The sequence below is a fragment of the Emys orbicularis genome, chromosome 6, assembly GCF_028017835.1.
Source record: "Emys orbicularis isolate rEmyOrb1 chromosome 6, rEmyOrb1.hap1, whole genome shotgun sequence".
Classification (NCBI taxonomy): domain Eukaryota; kingdom Metazoa; phylum Chordata; order Testudines; family Emydidae; genus Emys; species Emys orbicularis.
In genome coordinates this window covers 119919578-119928904 of record NC_088688.1, presented here as the reverse complement: position 1 = coordinate 119928904, position 9327 = coordinate 119919578, and the positions used below count along the sequence as shown (strand labels likewise).

General features: G+C 49.0%; 1 protein-coding gene across 1 annotated transcript in view; it reads left to right on the top strand.

Moving 5' to 3' along the window:
• The first annotated feature begins 5473 nt into the window (after positions 1-5473).
• PTGR1 (prostaglandin reductase 1) overlaps positions 5474-9327 on the top strand; it is a 41693-nt gene continuing 37839 nt past the window's right edge. The window contains exon 1 of the mRNA XM_065406382.1: positions 5474-5553. The gene's annotated coding sequence lies outside the window, so the exon portion shown is untranslated. The remainder of the gene's footprint in view (positions 5554-9327) is intronic.

Sequence of the window (9327 nt, the reverse complement as noted above, 5' to 3'; positions counted from 1 at the left end):
AGCAGCCTATGTTCTTTTTGATCTTCATTCCTTAAGATATCACATAAAATTCTGCTTAACACTTACTCTGTAGCAGCATCTCATAATATAGTCCCTTCTCCACAGCTGGACTCGCTCAGATGCAGAGAAGTGTCTCTTTGGTTGCTATGCCATATATATGTCTATAAAGTTAAACTTGTGCTAGTGGTTTTGGATTGGTCCCATCACCATAGTATCTGATGTTGGATTTTTATTGGCAAAAATGAAGCCTGTGGTAGTGGTTTTGTTAAGATCTCCTGAAAAGTTGCTCGGGGGACCATACATTCTATACTGGCTAAGGGGATGAAAAATGAAATTAGACAGTTAGGAGCTAAATGGCCTATCCATTATGAGGAACTTATTTGTGCCACTGCCCATGTATTTGCTTTAAAGAAACAATCCTTATCCTCGACAAGTAGCCAGTGCCTTCCCTTTCATTTGGAAATTGTGAGCTACTGTAAACTGATAAAGCTTCGCAAAGACACCAGTCAGGATTGGGACGTGGTTGTGCTAGGCACTGGACAAATACATAGGTAGAGGTGCTCCCTTCTCAAAGCACGTCACTAAAAACAAGTGAGAAACTAGTATGGGAAGTGGAGAGAGTTGATGTGGGTGACAGTAATAGGCTGCAATTAGACAGGACGTGGTGCACAACTTGATGATTCCAAAGTTGTTTAAAACTTCTCTATCAAATCAAAAACGCTCTGTGCTTCCTTAACAGTTACACCTCCTCTTTCCACACACACCGGAAAAATTGACTGGGCTTGCTGCCTATCTTGTGGTTCTTCCCGCCCCTTTCTGTATAGGCTCCCCAGTCTGCCTTCTAACTAGCATCATCAGTTCTGCTTTTTAACAAACTATCCTGAAAACTGAGACAGTGAGTGCCTGCTCCACATGAGTCTGGGATATCACCAGGCTCCCTGGGATTCTGTCACTGTTCAGAGGGTAGATTTGGGTTCCTGCAAGAAATCAGAAAAATCATAGATCAGCTATGCGCTATGCTAGCAGTATGTGACCTTGGGCTCTGAAAGTGCCCCCAAGGCCTGCCCATCACCTGGTCCTCCTGAGGTTAGCTTTCCTCACTCAACAGTCAATCTCCCAACTCCACAAAGCAACTCGGAGCCTTAAACTGACACTCATCATGTCACATAAGACTGTATGGGAGCTGTCCCTGATGCTGCTGGGATTCTGCCCCAAATTCTATAGGTGCGGTGAGGTTGAGGATAGGGGCTCAGCCATCTCCAGCTCCATAGAGCTGTGGAATTTTTCACTTGTCCTAATGGGAATTGCAACTTGCATAGCTATGTAGGGGTTAAGCAGCTGCTGCATTATACCCCAGAGGTGGTTGTATTTCAGTAGTGGGCAAAGTGGTTTTATGCATAGTTTGATTATCTGCTATTTAAGGCTCTAACACACTTCAGAAATTTGAGTAAGATAAGTGTGGATGCTGCCCAAAATGTGTTCATGTCTGTGCTCTTTATATTTTGGCCTGCTTCTGCAGGGTGAAAGTTGGGAATTTCCTCCAACTGAAGGATATGGACTCTTAATGAGACAAGCTCCTGGAGTGCACCATGTGACTCTCAATGAGATAAGCTCCTGGAGCATAAGAGCAAATGGGCAGAATGGGACTGCCCACTTGACTAGCTGGTTGTTCTCCAAGGAATGCCAGTCCACTCAATGGCAAGTATTTGCACTTGGGATGTTGGGTGGTGGATGTTCAATGCATTCTGTCTCAGATATTACAGGTGGAACTCAGTTTCCTGACTTGCCAGGTGAAAATGGTATGGCACTGATGGGTTTTTGGTGCTGTGTTTGGAGAGGCATGTCTAAGTGCTGCTAACTTAGATCCAACTGAAGTGCAAGTTGCCACTGCTGCTAAACTCCATGGAAACATGCTCCACACTGGTGCATAGGTTGAATGCCACCAAATTTGCAAAAGATTTGTGTAGGTGATTGCTGGCTTCACTGGGGGTGATGTACTAGCTGTCAGGACTCCAGCAAATGCACAGCGACTCCCAAAGTAGTTCTCAATCATGCTGCTGCAGGGTATAGTGTTGGCACTGAGCATTTCTTGTTGCCTTGGAGGAGACTTAGATGCACGAGGCACCAGAGGAGTTTGTGAAGCTGGAGGCATGTCCCATCAGTTCCAAAACAGCTACTGGTAAGACATCAGGCCCCAGTTATAAGTACCCCATGGCGCTCTGTCCCTAGACCTGCTCCTATGAAAGCATCAGTGTTGAGATATGGATCTCCCTGAGGCGGGTGGGGGCAAATTTTGAACCCTCCCATAATCAGACCTGGATATGTAAGATCTTACCTTCAACTCCAAAGAAGAGTAGGAGCAATCCAATGGCCATGGAGCTCTGGTACCAGGTGATGTAAAAGGAGTTGGCAAGTGGGATGGATGAGGCGAAGCAGTAGGTGTGGGTGAAACATTGGGGGCTTGGCTGCTGACAGTACCAAGCATCTGATTTGGAGATGTTCTGAAGACTGGTAGCAGTCATCCGTACCAAGGGCTGCTCTGTAGAAGTCAGTGTTGAATGGGCGAATGCTGAGGATGTAGTGGGTACTGGCGCTTGCATTGAAAAAGACAATGCCAGGACATATGGGCAGGAGTGGAGAGTCTGGCACTGAAAGGCAGAGGAGGTCCTTGGCCACTGTGGACACTTCTGGTGTTGTCAGCACAGAGAACTTTAGGTAGATAGCAGCATGCAAGAGAAAAGTCAACTCTGTAGATGGCCCTGGCAATGGAGTCGGCCTCAACAGTACCAAAGTTGGTGCCAGAGTCAGGGGCCCCAAGCATGGCAGTCCGCTAGTCACGCAGATTTGGCGGCATGCCTGCGGGAGGTCCGCTGGTGCCGCGACTTCAGCGTCCCCGCCACCGAATTACCGCCAAAGCCGCGGGATTGGCGGACCTCCCGCAGGCATGCCGCCGAAGGCAGCCTGACGGCCGCCCTCACAGCAACTGGCAGGCCACCCCCTGCGGCTTGCCGCCCCAGGCACGCACTTGCTGCGCTGGTGCTTGGAGCCGCCCCTGGCCAGAGTCAGTGATTCTAAATGAGTGGCTCTGAAATAGAGGTGGTGCTAACCCACTGGGGGCCTTAAGCAGAGATATTTTTGCCCTCCCCCTCACAACACATAATAAAAAACGAATAGTGGTGCCCCCTTGAGCTTCTCAGGGCCCTAACCAATTGCTTACTCTGTTTATGCCTGGCGCCAGCTCTGTCAAGGAAGTATGCGTTACCTGGTAGCACCTAACCGGTTCTCTGAACTCAGTACCTGACTTGCTCCTGGAGGATTCTGCTGGAGACTGAGTGACGATGAGACAATTTCATAAACATCTGAGAAACTGGATTTGAGTGCTTCCCCCGCTCCTTACCCCTGTTATTCTTACCCAGTAGACGATCCCAAGCCAACTGGTTGGCCAACATTTGTGAAATGTTTCATTTTATTGTTGGGAAATTCAACCAACTGGCAGCTTCTTTTCATCTATCAGAGAAACTGCAAGGCCAAAGAAATATCTAGGTTGTGTGTGTTTACTGTGAATTACAACATGTATAGATGGTGAAATGCAGACCTTAGGCACCGGACAAACTGCCTCTGCAGGTCTCAATATTGCAAAGTTGGAGCAGCCTTATTGTAAGAAAGCTAAGTGGACGGATTAGAATTAAAAATGTGTGGACCGAGATTTTTCAAAAGTGGCCAGTGATTTCGAGTGCCTCAAATTTTGGGTGCCCACCATGACATATAATAAAGGGGCTTGAATTTTAGAGGTGGGTGTTCATCCATTCCAAAAATCAGGGATCCATTTAAGCTGTCTCAGTTTGGGCTTTTACCCCAAAATTGAGGTATTCAGTCACTATTCCAATTGATCAAATTTTTCCTCAGCCTTACAAGGAGAGGGTCTCAAGGCCACATTTGTCCCAAGGTCACATTTGGGCTCCCTTGTCATAAAGTTAATCTACATACTATAGTATTAACTGCTAAAGAAGTACTACAGGCACCAGAAACTGTCAGATTCCAGTGTGGTTTTTGTTCAGGTCACCTCTTTCAAAACTTCTAATTTTCAGACTATTATATCCAGGTGGCTGATTTCATCCCTGCTGTAACTCCATTGAATTAGTTGGAGTTACACTAAAGATGAATTTGACCGAGGGTCTTTCCCTGGTTAGGAATGTCCATGTTTTGTTTTTGGGTGGGAGTGCACTGGGAGTCACAGTACAATCTTCTACAGTGGTGATCCAGAACTCTGCAGCAATTAAAACTCTGTGTAGGAGGAAATACCTTTGAACTAGTTTAATAACTTTCTATAGCAGGAGGGGACAAACTTCTGGTTTTTGTTATTACTTGCCTTCTGCTAGGGTTACCATACGTCCGGATTTTCCCGGACATGTCCGGCTTTTTGGGCCTCAAATCCCCGTCCGGGGGGAAATCCCAAAAAGCCGAACATGTCCGGGAAAATAGGGAGGGGCTGGCGCGGCTGGGTGCTGGGCCGGGGCCGGTGGTGCTGGGCCGGGGGTGCTGGGCCGGGCCGGGGCCGGGGGTGCTGGGCCGGGGCCCGAGCTGGGGCCGGGGCCGGGGATGCTGGGCCGGGAGCCAGGGCCGGGCCGGGGGCCGGCGGTGCTGGGCCGGGGCCGTGGGTGCTGGGCCGGGGGCTGGGGCCGGGCCGGGGGCCGGCGGTGCTGGCCCGGGGGTGCTTGGCCGGGGGCTGGCCTGGGGCCGGCACCCCAGGGCCCGAGCCGAGCCAGGCTGGAGACGCTGGGGCCGGGGCCGGCCGCCGGAGGGAGCCGCTCGGTTGGGGGGGCCAGACTGGGCCGCGCCTCCTCCCCCCACCCCCACCTTACCTGCTGCCTGCTTCAGGCTTCCCGCGAATCAAATGTTCGCGGGAAGCAGGGGAGGGGGTGGAGTTGGGGCGGGGACTTTGGGGAAGGGGTGGAGTTGGGGCGGGGCATGGGCGGGGCTGGGGGCGGGGCATGGGCCCCGTGGAGTGTCCTCTTTTTGGACACTCAAAATATGGTAACCCTACTTCTGCAACCCTGAAGCTATACGCGTGAGCCAGAGAGTGCCAGGTGAAAATCACTGTTCCCTTCCTTCATTCCAGTTGCATTTTCTTGTTTACCACCTCCTTAGCTATCTTCCCCATCCCGATATCGCTCTTTCATTTAGTCTCTCCAACACCCAAACCCAGCAGTGCTGTAATGTTAACAGGTTTTTCTCTGTAGTACAAGCAAATGGATAGCATCTCAGATGTGTTCTAGGTGCAGGAATGATTTTCCATTTTAAAAGGGAGACAGAAGTCAGGAGAATATACAAGTCCTTTTAGAAAACATTCAGTCTAGGAACTCAGCCTTTCCGCAGCGCTGCTAGAGAGCTATTAGTTGTAGTGATACAAAGATGCAGCAGGTGGCATCAGAGGAAGTGCAGATAATTACAGTGGAGTGAACTCTACTTCCTTGAGCCAGAAGAGTGGTAAAGCAGAATAGAGGGGTCTAACTTCGGTGTTCAAAGAAACTGCATCCGGTAACTGTTGCACAGGTTAGTAACGGGTGATAGGAATGAACAATAGTAACTGGCACTGAGCTGATGATAATTAAAACGCATCATTATCTAGGCTCTTACACATTTGCAAAGTCAATCCAATTCTGTGTCTTATCTCAAACCAATTCTGAAAGAGAAACTGCTGCTCAGAGTAGGCCAAAGTTTAGGTTTTGTAATAAACAGCATTTTCCAGAAATCTAAGAGTAATAGAAATGTTTCCTTAAATTATAAATTGAAGTGAAAACGTATTTTAGATAGTCCCATGCAGTGTTAGTAAGCCAAACACTGCAACGCCAGACTAGTGCAGGAGAACCAGAGAGTGAAACGGACTATAAAAAAGGGAAGCTAAGTATATTTTCATTGTCTAGACCAGGAGTCGGCAACCTTTCAGAAGTGGTGTGCCGAGTCTTCATTTGTTCACTCTAATTTAAGGTTTCGCGTGCCAGTAATACATTTTAACGTTTTTAGAAGGTCTCTTTCTATAAGTCTATAATATATAACTAAACTATTGTATGTAAAGTAAATAAGGTTTTTAAAATGTTTAAGAAACTTAATTTAAAATTAAATGAAAATGCAGAGCCCCCTGGAACGGTGGCCAGGACCCGGGCAGTGTGAGTGCCACTGAAAATCAGCTCGCGTGCCGTCTTCGGCACGCGTTCCATACATTGCCTACCCCTGGTCTAGACTGAGTTTAGGGCAGGAAGGAAACATGAGCGGTGAGAAACGTTGTAAGAGCTAAATTCTGACCTTAATTTCACTAGTGTCAATATATTAAAGTTAATGGAATTATTCTGGGTTTATACGGGTGCAAAGAAAGAAGTATATGGCCTCGAAGTTTTAAAAAATTATTTGTTTCATTAATGTAAGAGTTTATTAGTATCACACAGATTATGAAAGTTGTGGTTTGTTTGTTTTTTGTTTGTTTGTTTTAAATTAGGCTTTAACTTGAGAATGTTTCTTGAATCTGGCAGGTAAATTTTTTGAAAAATCAATCTGTTACTCCAGCCCAGAACTCCTGAGTGAGACCTGTAGTAACAATCAGTGTAGACATTCCCACCCAGGTTCTGAGACCTGGCGAGGAGGGTGGGTCTCTGGGCCTGGGCTCCCAGCTAGAGCAGGAATGTCTACACTGCTATTTTCAGCTTCTATAGTGCAAGTCCTGCGAGCCCAAGTCAGTTGACCCGGGCTCTGAGACTCGCTGCTACGGGGCGGAGGGGTGTTCAGTGGAATCCTAAGGTAAGATTTTTCACAAGCACTCAGCACATTGGGTGCTGCCTATGAAAATATGGCCTTTTATTTTGGTGCCTGAATGGGAGTTGAACTCTTGAAAACCTGGCCTTAAATTAAGTGGATTGGAAGTGGGGAAATGCCAGTAAAGAAACCTGGCGGAAAGTTTTTCAGGCTTCCTACAGACTGGGATAAACAAGCAAGTAAAATTTATTTTAAAATTTTGAAAAATGCTTTGATATCAGCCTCTTAAGAATCGGTATTTGTATAAAGCTACTTCAGAGATGGTGGGCAAGATAGAGCCACAGCTTCCTAACAATCTGGGTTAACAACGTAAAAGTCGGATTCTGCTCTATGTAAATCAGTGGGAGTTTTGCTAATGACCTTAGTGGAAGCAAAATCTGACATAGTTATCGGGATCATAGTTAATGTTCTGAAATCTGTTGTATTCTTTCTTCATAATTTTAGATATGCTGAACCTTTGTCCTGAAATTTTTATTTACTGTGTAGCAACACTAGGAATGCATGATAGTCTGTCCCACTGTTCTCAACCTTTTCCATAGTGGGGACCTCATTCTTCACACCAGGACAGATATGGGGGCCTTTGTCTGTCTAGCTTGGATCCCCCTTCTACTTAATAATATGGGTAGGGTCAGGGCCGACGGGGGGGGGAGGGGGGGGGAAAGCCGGTACAAATTACCAGGGCCCGGCAGTCCGGAAGGAGGCCCAGGGCCCAGCTTCCCCGCCCTCTCGTTGACCCTGTTTAGCCAGTCCGCCCTTGCTGGGGGGCCCGAAAAAAATCCGGGCCCGGCTTCCCCCCCCCCCCCCCATTGGCCCTGTTTAGCCGGTCTGCCCTTGCTGGGGGGCCCGAAAAAATTTTTTCACCGGGGCCCGAACCCGCTCTCGGCGGCCCTGGGTAGGGTAGTTGCAACTGCCTGCCACCTGTTGGTGACAGTGCTGGGAGTTGCAACCCTGAGGTGGAGAACCTATCTTCTATCCAGCCCCTGGGGAGACGTACCCTGAGCAAGCCAGTGCTGGTCAGTGACCTATTTAGCAACGGCAGAGCTGCATTCAGCCAGGAAAATCCTTATGCATTCTCTGTGCTCAGACACGCAGTTCAGATCTTTGTCATTTGAAAGCCAATGACCCCAGAGCTGCCAGTATTGAGTGCTCATTTCCTCACAAAAAATAGCCAAGAGGCATGCATTAAAAAAATCCAGAACTTTTACAGCCTCATCAAGTCCTCTTTTCAGCTCCACTGGAATCCTGTGAGCAGCTAAAGCTTCCCAGGGAGTTGAACAATGTGCCCAAATGGCTTGGGGTGCAATAGATTGGATTCTGTTCACTGTCTTTTTCTGTGGTAGCTTGGGCACCATCAGTGCAAATACTAACACAGCAATGCCAATCCAACCTGGCTGCAAGCAGGGCCGGTGCAAGGAAGTTTCGTGCCCTAGGCGAAACTTCCACCTTGCGCGCCCCCCCCCCCCCAGCCCTGCGGCAGCTCCCCGCCTCCCCCTCCCCCTCCGCCCTGAGACGCCCCATCCCACAGCAGCTCCCCCCCTCTGCCCTGAGGCGCCCCCCCCACGGCAGCTCCCCACCCCAGCTCACCTGTGCTCCGCCTCCTCCCCGAGCACGCCGCCCCCGCTCTAATTCTCCTCCCCTCCCAGGCTTGCGGCGCCAAACAGCTGATTGGCGCTGCAAGCCTGGGAGGCGGGAGAAGTGGAGCGGCGACCGCGCGCTCGGGGAGGGGGCGTAGGAACGCTGTAAAAAAAAAATTTGGGGCACCGCTTGTTGGTGCCCCCAAATCTTGGCACCCTAGGCAACTGCCTAGTTTGCCTAAGTGGTAGCACCGGCCCTGGCTGCAAGAATTGATTGGTGGAAAGCTTCAAAGATTTCCCACCTCCGCCCTGTAGCGCGCCCTGAGTGGACAGCAATACAGGGAGTCCTCATGTATGGATCCTTCCTACCTGTATTGAACTCATGTGGGGCAGAAGACACATCTCTAGTTTCACCCGGTTGTGTTGAGAAATTGTGGCTCTCCTGAACAGGTGCTGCTGACCACTGGAAGCCATATTGTGAATTCATCAGCTGACTATGTCATGGGAGAGAGGAACTGCTTGGCTTGACTGGCAGATCCCAACATAACATTAACAACAGCTAAGAGAGACGATGTAATTGTTGTTTCCACAATTATACAAGACCTGGAAGCTTTTAGTATTCACTGCGAACCCAAGTCTGAGGCATGCAGGTTTTCATGCCATTTAATAAAACAGGCTGCTGATTTTGTCAACCCATGCATTGCTGCTCAAGGAATATCATGGGTTTCTTTAGTAAATGTAAGGGACTGTTGGCCTCTTACTAAAACTCAGTGGGGTTTTTTTGGTTGGCTAGCTCCGAGTAACAAAAGAAAGGGGAAGGGTCGATGGGAAATCAGGACCCTGAGACTTAGAGTCCCCAGGGGGAATGGGGAGAGGCCAGTGCTCCAGGTTAGCGTGATTGGCAGGGCGGGCAGGCTAATGAGGGAGTCAGGAGGCCAGGGAGGTC